The sequence below is a fragment of the Trifolium pratense genome, linkage group LG6, assembly GCF_020283565.1.
Source record: "Trifolium pratense cultivar HEN17-A07 linkage group LG6, ARS_RC_1.1, whole genome shotgun sequence".
Taxonomy (NCBI): Eukaryota; Viridiplantae; Streptophyta; class Magnoliopsida; order Fabales; family Fabaceae; genus Trifolium; species Trifolium pratense.
This window is the reverse complement of record NC_060064.1, coordinates 36,354,603-36,365,391: the sequence shown is the minus strand read 5'-3', so window position 1 is coordinate 36,365,391 and position 10,789 is coordinate 36,354,603. Positions and strand designations below refer to the sequence as shown.

Below are 10,789 nucleotides of genomic sequence, written 5' to 3'. Positions count from 1 at the left end.
AATTCGTATTCGTTACGATGTTTTTGACTACTTGTGCACCATAGAAGACTTCATCAAGTCTTCCATATTAGCCGAAGCCTGTTTATTAATCTAAAAAACTTATTAATGTTTGAAGAAAAAATGTGGTATAGATCTTGACAAGGATCGTTATTTGTTTGATGATGATGATGCATCTATCCTCTTGGAAAAAAGTATCCCTAGGAGATTTTCAAGTTTTTAATTGTATTAATTAATTACTTTTAAATTTTTAAGTTTTGATATTAATAAATAAGTAATACTGTTTACTTTGATGATGAAGATAAAGATTTTTTACAATATATTTAAAGGTAAAACTTAAACAAGTAATATCAATGATTAATAATCAGATACAAGACTAAGATGACTTGGTGATATTTAGTGAAAAACTTAGAAATTTGAGAATATAAATATTTTCTACTAACATTATTTTCGATAGATAAATAAAAAAATTATTGGAAACTCACATATAAAGTGGGGAACCAGAGTTCAAACTCCAATCATAACATTCGTTTTAATAATTTGAATATTTTTGCCACTAACATTCTAACAAATACTAACAATTAAATTTGGTAGTTAAAAAAAATAAAAATCAATTATTAACAAAGCAAACACAAAATTTCTATGATTCATCAATGGACATCACATATGTCAAAAAAAAAAATCAATGGACATCACAATGCATAGAGTACTATAGTACTCACAAAATGGTCAATTGAATGTACATGTGAATGTGATGCTCTAGCCTCTAGTCTAGACACTAGTTTTAAAATACCTCATTATTTTTGTGGACCTTACATTTTATTGTTGTTATTAATTATTAATCTAATCTAATAATGGAAGGTAGAACTGTCTGATTTTCAAGTTTCTTTCACCTTGTAACATGGAAAGATTCCCTTATTAAAATCATAATGAATAATTAACATATATTTATTAAGCTAAAACCATCAAGTGGATGATAGATGATAATATAGTTCTTGTCTTTACTTTAATCTGTTTTTAAATTTTCCCATGTCTCTTTTCTTTTCTTCCCTTCATGATGTTGGAAGTTGTTCCAATTATTACATGGCTTTAATTTAAATGTTAGACTTTGCCTAAGATAATAATCACAAATACATCAATATTTTCTTATGGATCTTATACATTAACCATATGTTGCTGTACCAACAATGCATCATCTCTAAATCTTTGTCATACTTAGAAATTACTCCCCTTTAATCAAATGTAATTAATGTATAAAGTAGATTAACAAAAAAAAAAAATCACTTTACTAAAAAAGATGCTTTAGACAATGTTTCTTGTCTAAAAACAGAATCATAAAGTTCAAATGAGGTTATAAAATTCCATTAACAATTAATAATATAGTACTTAAATAGTGATGTAATTGTACTTTTTTGCAACTTTTTTCATTTTGAATCTAAAATTATAGATCACTTAATTAATGTATACTAGTGAACATGATAGATCTACTATTCAAGTAAAAAAAAAACTAAGACATTAATTCAATTATGAAATATACATTTATTACCTAAGTAGATAATTAAAAAATATAAAAAATAAGGAGAAGATTTTATATTCTCTAATTCCTTACAATCATTTAAGCAAGAATGTAGTTACCGTAAAATGGAATTTAACATAAAAAAATAAGAGACTATTTTTTTAATCACTTCTCAAAAAGACAAGTTATAAGTTATAACCATAACATGAAAATTAGAAACTAAACCAACTACATTAAAGTTTCATTCATATTCTCTCCCATGTTTTATGTCGGATAAACTACAAATAAGTCCAAATCTTCACCTGTCATTAACTTCAACACCACTATAGTTTGATCCAAATTTATCATATAGTTTATTTATTAGTCACATAATATAGTGAATCATATACATTATGGAAAACTGAGCCTTAAACAAAGAGAATGAAGAAGAAAAACATGCAGATGAAAACCAAGTTTTTCATATTCTTCTGTTACGTTGTCATTTTTTGTTTCTCTTATAGTTTTTCTACTGCTTCAAATGATGAAGTATCAGCTTTGCTTTCGATAAAAGAAGGTCTTGTCGATCCTTTAAACAGTCTTCATGATTGGAAATTGGATGCAGATCATTGTAATTGGACCGGAATCAAATGCAACGCGGACGGAAAGGTAGAGATTCTTGATCTGTCTCATAAGAATCTCAGTGGTATAGTATCCAATGATATACAAAGACTTCAAAATCTTACTTCTCTTAACTTATGTTGCAATGCATTTTCATCACCTTTTCCAAAATCTATAGTAAATCTTACCACATTGAACATTCTTGATGTAAGTCAGAATTTCTTCATTGGTGAACTTCCATTAGGATTTGGAAAGGCGTTGAAACTCGCGAGCTTAAATGTTTCGAGCAATGAGTTCAATGGTTCAATTCCTGCAGACATTGGAAATGCAACTTCATTAGAAATGCTTGATCTTAGAGGCAGTTTCTTTGAAGGTTCAATTCTGAAATCATTCGGAAACTTGAATAAGTTGAAGTTTCTTGGTTTATCTGGGAATAATCTCACTGGAAAAATTCCTGGTGAGCTTGGAAAACTTTCATCATTGGAGTATATGATTCTTGGATATAACGAATTCGATGGTGAGATTCCGTCAGAATTTGGAAATCTTACTAGTCTAAAGTATCTTGATTTAGCAGTTTCTAATCTTGGTGGTGAGATTCCAAATGAATTAGGAAATCTCAAGTTATTGGATACACTTTTCTTATACAACAACAATTTTGAAGGAAGAATTCCATCACATATTGGTAACATTACTTCTTTGCAGTTTTTAGATTTTTCTGACAACAATTTGTCAGGAAAAATTCCTGATGAAATGAGTCTGCTGAAGAGTTTGAAGCTTCTGAATTTCATGGGAAATCGGTTATCCGGTTTTGTTCCTTCTGGAATTGGTAACTTGCCTCAACTAGAGGTTCTTGAGCTATGGAACAATTTATTATCAGGTTCATTGCCTAGTAACCTCGGCGAGAATTCACCGTTGCAATGGTTGGATGTATCATCCAACTCACTCTCTGGTGAGATTCCAGTAACTCTTTGCAGCAAGGGAAATCTCACTAAGCTCATACTTTTCAACAATTCTTTCTCCGGTCCAATTCCATCAAGCCTATCGACGTGTTCTTCACTTGTTCGTGTTCGAATTCACAACAATTTACTTTCTGGTAAAGTTCCTGTTGGTCTTGGCAAGCTTGAGAAGCTTCAAAGGTTAGAGTTAGCTAACAATAGTCTCACTGGTGAAATTCCAGATGACATTTCTTCTTCCATGTCGCTTTCTTTCATTGATCTCTCAAGAAACAAACTTCATTCTTCTCTACCTTCCACCATTCTTTCCATTTCAAATCTTCAAGTTTTCATGGTCTCACATAACAACTTAGAAGGTAAAATCCCTGATCAATTTCAGGACTCTCCCTCACTTACTGTTCTTGATCTCTCATCGAATCATTTGTCCGGAACCATTCCAGAAAGCATAGGTTCATGTCAAAAATTAGTAAATTTGAACCTTCAAAATAACCTTTTGATTGGTGAAATCCCAAAAACATTAGCTAACATGCCTACATTAGCCATGCTTGATCTTTCCAACAATTCGTTGACCGGTCATATACCTGAAAACTTTGGTTCATCACCAGCTCTTGAAGCATTTAATGTCTCATTCAATAAGCTTGAAGGTTCCGTGCCAGACAATGGTATGCTGAGAACTATAAACCCGAATAATCTCGTCGGAAATGATGGCCTATGTGGTGGTATCCTCCCTTCTTGTGATCAAAACTCAGCATACTCCTCAAGGCATGGAAGTTCACATGAAAAGCACATTATCACAGGATGGATTATTGGAATATCATCAATTCTAGCCATTGGAATTACAATTTTGGTAGCAAGATCTTTATATGTAAGGTGGTACACTGGCGGTTTTTGCTTCAGAGAGAGATCTTATAGAGGTAGCAAAGGGTGGCCATGGAGATTGATGGCATTTCAGAGACTTGGTTTTACAAGTACTGACATTCTAGCTTGCATCAAGGAAACAAATGTGATTGGAATGGGAGGTACCGGCGTTGTTACAAGGCCGAGGTAACTCATTCTAACACAGTTGTGGCAGTGAAAAAGTTGTGGAGATCAGGAAATGATGTTGAAGTAGGAGGAGGAAGAGGCAGTGATGAGCTTGTTGGAGAGGTGAACCTTTTAGGAAGATTAAGGCATAGAAACATTGTTAGATTATTAGGATTTCTTCATAATGACACTGATTTGATGATAGTTTATGAATTTATGCCTAATGGAAACCTTGGAGATGCCTTGCATGGTAAGCAAGCAGTTAGACAGCTTGTGGATTGGGTGTCAAGATATAATATAGCTTTAGGAGTTGCTCAAGGACTTGCTTATCTTCACCATGACTGTTATCCGCCGGTTATTCATCGCGACATTAAGTCAAATAATATACTTCTTGATGCAAATCTTGAGGCAAGGATAGCAGATTTTGGATTGGCCAAGATGATGGTCCGTAAGAACGAAACCGTCTCCATGGTTGCTGGTTCCTATGGCTACATTGCTCCTGGTGAGTTACTTGTTTCCATCTTGTTTTATCTGTGATTAAAAGTTAAAACTACATTTTGCTTACTTGATTACCACTTTAGATCAAGAAGGATAGTTAACACGCGCGCACCTGTTAGAAGGTTTAATCAAGAGTGGCTTACCACTTTAAAACACGCGTGCGCCTAATTGCATTTCACTAGGTAGATATTTGTGGCGATTTTTTAGCTAGTAATATGAAAAACTAAACAAAGTGACAACATGTTTAGATGCGATTAGACATCTGCATAAACTTTTTTACATTGTCAGTACACATACTAACATTTCAATGATTTACGAATTTGCAGAATATGGATATGCATTGAAGGTGGATGAAAAGATTGATGTATACAGTTTTGGAGTAGTTTTACTAGAGCTTGTAACAGGAAAGAGGCCATTAGATCAAGAATTTGGAGAAAGTGTAGACATTGTAGAATGGATTAGAAGGAAGATTAGAGAAAACAAATCTCTAGAAGAAGCATTAGATCCAAGTGTAGGAAACTGCAGACATGTTATAGAAGAGATGCTATTAGTTTTAAGAATAGCAGTTATTTGCACTGCTAAGCTTCCTAAAGAAAGACCAAGTATGAGAGATGTGATAATGATGCTTGGAGAGGCAAAGCCAAGAAGAAAAATCAGTGGCAACAATGAAACATGTTTAGCAGCTAACAACATTAATAACAAGGAGATGTCAGTTTTTAGCACATCACCAGTTAGTGGCCTTCTTTAGGAACAAGATTTGAGTTTCACCTATGTAATTTTGTAATCAATGATGCAATCAATATTTGTCTTTGTAATATTAATGTAATGTAATGTAATGATTAATTTATGAAAATAAATTTTCTTTGTATCCTCATTTTGGTACGGAACTATAGAACTCAAATATCTCATCAATCATCTACCATACAATTTTTAAAAAAATTTATCAACAAAGTATCTCCTCAATTTTGTTCAATGAAGTGCGTAGTATCATAATCATAAGGGATATTCCATATTTAATTTCAACATATTTTAAACTTTCTAAGAAGCTTCTCAACATAATATACTTATGATAAAATGATATGATCATGATTCTGATCTTATGCCCTTCACATCAACATAGCCAAAGAAACAAAGCAATTGTGAGAAAATACTCATACAACACAATTCAAATATGCCTAATAACAGACAGAGCTTACGTACGAATCAATCATCCTTGGAACACACTAGTTTGTCTGGCCTCCAACTTGAGGCAGTATAGTAATGTACACGTGTGTCAGACTCAGAGACATACTCTAGAATAGATGTTTGTAATTTCAACTTCAACAGTTCTTTTTAATACTTTTTTCTTTATTTCAAGGTGGATATCCAGTGCCTCTGTTCTTCCTATTATTTTTTGTTTCTTGTGTCCGATAAATTCTTATTTTGTTCAAAATATCAAGTCTTTGGCTTCCTTGGTTAAGATTCTTCATTGAAAAATTCCTGTAATTGTGTTTTGTATATTGCAAGAATTTTTATGCATTTAAATATATTTCTTTCTTGAATCTATCCAGTGCATGCTTTGTGAGACTATTCGAGTTAGGGAGGAAGTTATTTTCTTTGACATACAGTAGCCTCATAGCATCTGGACGCAGCGGTACCTACCCATATGCAACAACTTATGGTTACTCATGGTTACACATCCAAACCTTTGGTCTATATCGCAAGTATAAATTACCTGAAATCACAAAACAATAGCCGCATTACAAATTGAGTATTTGATTTTTGAAGGTTTCTTTTATTTACTAAGAGTTCATTTTAATATTCAACCGGGTCTCCAAATGTTGTGTCTCTGTGTAACTCATTACTCATGCAGGGAATGTGTACACGTTGCGAGCAACTTCTCATGTTTGAGAGTCTCACTCACTTTGGAGCTTAACATTAATTCTAAACTTTGGAGTCCAAGGTGGACGTGGTTGCTTCGAATGCTCAAATTTTGTCCCAAACTTCAAAATCTTATCATTAAGGTTTTGTCGATGTTATGTTTCATTTTGTCCTCTATGTCATGAAGTTTATTCTAGATCCTTTTAGTATTATTTTTTATTTTTTAATCTATGTAATGTCTTTTGACAAAATTATGGTTCTGAATGTTATCAATCCATGCATGTCAACCAAATTTGACAATAAGTGTCATCTTTCTTAAATTTCAATCATAGCAGCTTATTAAGGTTTGCAGCTGATGCATATGGTGGACAGAATTGGCAATAGAATCTGTTTGGATAATAAAGGATTTCAGGGAATTGGCTCTGAGATTAAAGGGGCATATTCATAAATCATGAAGCAGTAAACAGGATTAAGGATTTTAATATTTTTATGTCAGAAGTGCACAACATTTTATTTATAACCACAAACATTTACCAAAAATCAATGTTCAAAATTACACATAAAAGGGAATAACAATAGTCAACCTGAAATCCGTCTGAAGATGATTTGTGCACCATGTTGAGGCTGCAAAGTTATAAGTTGTATAGGAGTGTGTATATAGCTTGGAGATACTACAAAACTATAACTTTGAATAATCAAAGCTAGAGCGACTTTTGCCTCAACCAATGCCAAATTTTGCCCAACACAGTTGCGAGGCCCTAATCCAAAAGGAAAGAACGCTGCTAAATGCTTCCGAGGCTCGCTAAATCTTGATGGTTTAAACTCTTGACAATCTTCTCCCCAGATTTCACTATCATGATGAACAGCAGTCATAGCCAAGGCGAGTTGAGTCTTCGCAGGAACTTCAATGCTCCCTAGCATCACATTTTTAGCGGTTTGCCTCATTAGAATTGCAGCTTGAGGATAAAAGCCGAAGTGTTTCATTAATAATCATACTGACCTGTCTGAATATGCAAACCAAAAACAATTATTAGTCTGTAAACTCAATTCAATTAGTTGTTTTGTTCATTTATTGATGCAATACAAATACCAGTTGCACCAACATATGAAATACTCCATCCATGGCAAAATTTTCAGTATCTCTGCATCGACGTCAATTTAAATGTCTCATAATATAGACTATATGTTCACAATAGAAAATTTGACTAATGAGCTATCATCTAGACTTATTAACTATTAAATCAATGCTTCCAGTGGCATTCAGCAGAGAAATTTTATTGTTTGTAGTACTAGTACGCATTCTAGTACAGATAGAAACATATTCCTTCTACTAATTCTAGTACTCATTTAGAAGACTTACAATCTTGAGGTCATTTAAATTGTTTGCAACTGGAAGTTGATTGCGTCCAATAACACGGAGAACTTCTTCGCGCACCTTACTTTGCCATTCTTGATGTTTTGCTAAAAGAAGAACTGCCCAAGTCAACAAGTTAGCTGTTGTATCCTTTCCAGTAAAGTAGATGGTTTTACATTCATCTATAATTTCTTCCAACCCTAATTTGTCGTCTCCGCCAACTTCATTCTTGTAGGAACCCATTAATGAATTTAATACATTTTTGTTATTGTCTCTAACATTGCTCTTGGCCTCGATCAGCTGACGAATTGATTCACGCGTCTCTCTATCTAGTCTACATCTATCCCTATTCTTCTTAGTTGGCAAATATCTATCATTTTATCGACAAGTTCAGAAAGAAAAGAGAAAAAATATCTCAGTCTAAAAGGCAAACCATACCAGGCACGCCATAAAGTTTATTTGGAATAGTTACCTAAATCCAGGAATATAGACGCTTCTAACTGCCTGCGAGAAAAGATGCATTTGCTGCTCCTGTAATTTGAATATATGTTTGCCTTCTTCATAACTGCTTCCAAAAGCAGTCCTCGATATAACATCTGCAGAAAGATCGTGAAGCTCTCTATGCACGTCTATTTCAAATTCATTTCTCCCTCCTCTTTCATTTTCCCATTTTTCCAGCATCTTTGTCACACTTGCCACAATATCTGGCACCCATCCCTGCAACAGTTTTAACCACACTATCATCGGTGAATGTTAAAGTCATGTTTCACACACAACATTAACAAAAGTCCATACATCCCATTCTTCTTCCTTCCATTAAAAAAACATGACTAGTCAATAGTCAAATTACTCCCTAAAAGATTGGTCATATAATTTAGTAACGAAATAATTCGAATTATTGTGTATTTTTCTAATCAAATCGTTACTCGACTAATGTTGAAAAAATTGAGTATTAGTTTGGCCTAGGGGAATATATACTAATTTCACATGGACTAATTTGACGGATAAAATCATGGTCTTAATTTTAATATTTATTCACAATTTTCCATGTGGCAAATATAAGTTCAATTAGAACCATGTAGCAGTTGCAAAGACAGAAAAAAGCTATGATGTCGCGCTCTAGACTACGGTCGTAAGCCTCGCATTCAACATCAATGAATAATGACCATTCCTTATTTCTAATGAGGAGAAACACAAATGGGAACGATATTGGACCGAGGACTTATAAAGTAACTTTCATTTTTTTTGTGTTAACCCTCTTGTTCCTAGAGGCAATAGGCCATACCAAGTCTATTAAAAAATTGTTACACCAAAAAATCGACTCTAATTATCCTGACCAATTTGTGGAACTCGTCAACCACTTGAATCCAATCAAGTAAATGATGGCTAATTCACATGAAAATATATTGTATCGTTAACAAGACTAATTAACATAATTAATGATCTATTCTCATCTCACCTTAACAAGCTCCATGTTAAATGCCAAATTAATGATCCTTCTATGAAAATTCCATTGATCACCTTGCAACCCTGGAAGTCCTTGTCCATAAAGCAACTTGGCCTGTGGGTTATAGGGAATCCTCCCATACTCTCCACACTTAGTAACCAACACTTCCTTGATCATTTCCGGGTCGGATATAGCCAACCGGGGCGTTGAACCGAACCAGTAAAGGAAAGTTTTCCCATACATGCAAGACCATCTTTGGTAGAATGGAACCACGCGTTTTAAGATGTCGTGGTCGAATTGGTTCTCGTCTGATTTAGTTTCTGCGTTGAACCGTTTGATCTGTGATGAGTTTCCAAATATCGGACGGTAGGTAGGACCGGATATACCTTGGCTTTGGAAATGTCGTTGGATTTTGTATGGGACCAAGAAAATTGAGTTAAGGGTTTTGAACAAGTAATATAGAACAACAAGGATGATAATTGTGGTAACAATTACGTGATTCATTGTTTTTAGATGATGAAAAGCGAAATTGCTGGATAAAAGGAAGAACAAGAAGAGTTGACTTTTTTTTTATATTTTGGTACAAGAAGAAGAGTTGACTTTAAACTCAAAGCAGAAGATTCTATTTTGTTCCACCTTCATATTCGATTTTGCTTCCAGCCAAACATTTTAAACAACAATTTTAAGGATGCTGAGGATATTAGTTTTCCTATTGGACATTCATGCTCAAATAAAGTTTATCTTTTATCTTTAATTTGTTATCATCACTTTCATCTCCAGCTTGTGTGTACATAATACATAATAGCTCATATTTGTGTATCACAAGCAATATTGCACTTTTTCTTTTTCTTTTTCATTAAGATTTTAATTTTACGATATGGGAAGTTGATGCTCCAAGTCTACAAAAAAGACGAACAATAATGACAAAAATAAGATGAAGAGCGACTTTGCGTCAAAAATAAAAGAGATTAAGAATGAAGGTGTCCTTGTCCGAAGCTAGGAAAGTCACAAAACGTCATGCCTGGAGTAATTTTCATGTATTCAGCTTAGCAACGTACACAACTCCAACTTAAAATTAGGCAAGGCCGCTCCAAGACCATGAACATCAAGTAAAAGTTGTAGGATTTTAAATTTTAGCCAAAAAAAAAAACTCCGATTTAGTTATAAAGATGTAATATATGATATTTAGTAATGATTCATAAAAAATTGTTTTTATTTTAACTTTTAAATAAGATGAAGGATCAAGTGACCGGAAGAGTAACACTTTTCAACCTATTTATTTTTGGACCAAATATATACAATCACCTTGATCACGTTTACATTATTCTAACTGTGATTTATTTTATTGCAATTCAAATGAATCTCAAATTGCCCTCATCGAAATCACTAGGATTCAAGCGATTTATTGAAAAGATATGATTTTGCCAAGAACACATTCATGTTTTTGTGGACAATTACGGTGTCTTTAATTTATATTTAATCCACCCAAAAAGATCTTTTTTTTTTTTTAATTAAGAAAAGTTTACCCGTCTCGTTTTCTTTAG

General features: G+C 33.4%; 2 pseudogenes; one reads left to right on the top strand and one right to left on the bottom strand.

The window, feature by feature from the left end:
- Positions 1-1,752: 1,752 nt before the first annotated feature.
- On the top strand, positions 1,753-5,452 carry LOC123893203 (annotated as a pseudogene).
- A 314-nt stretch (positions 5,453-5,766) lies between these two features.
- Positions 5,767-9,963, bottom strand: LOC123889850 (annotated as a pseudogene).
- Positions 9,964-10,789: the final 826 nt, after the last annotated feature.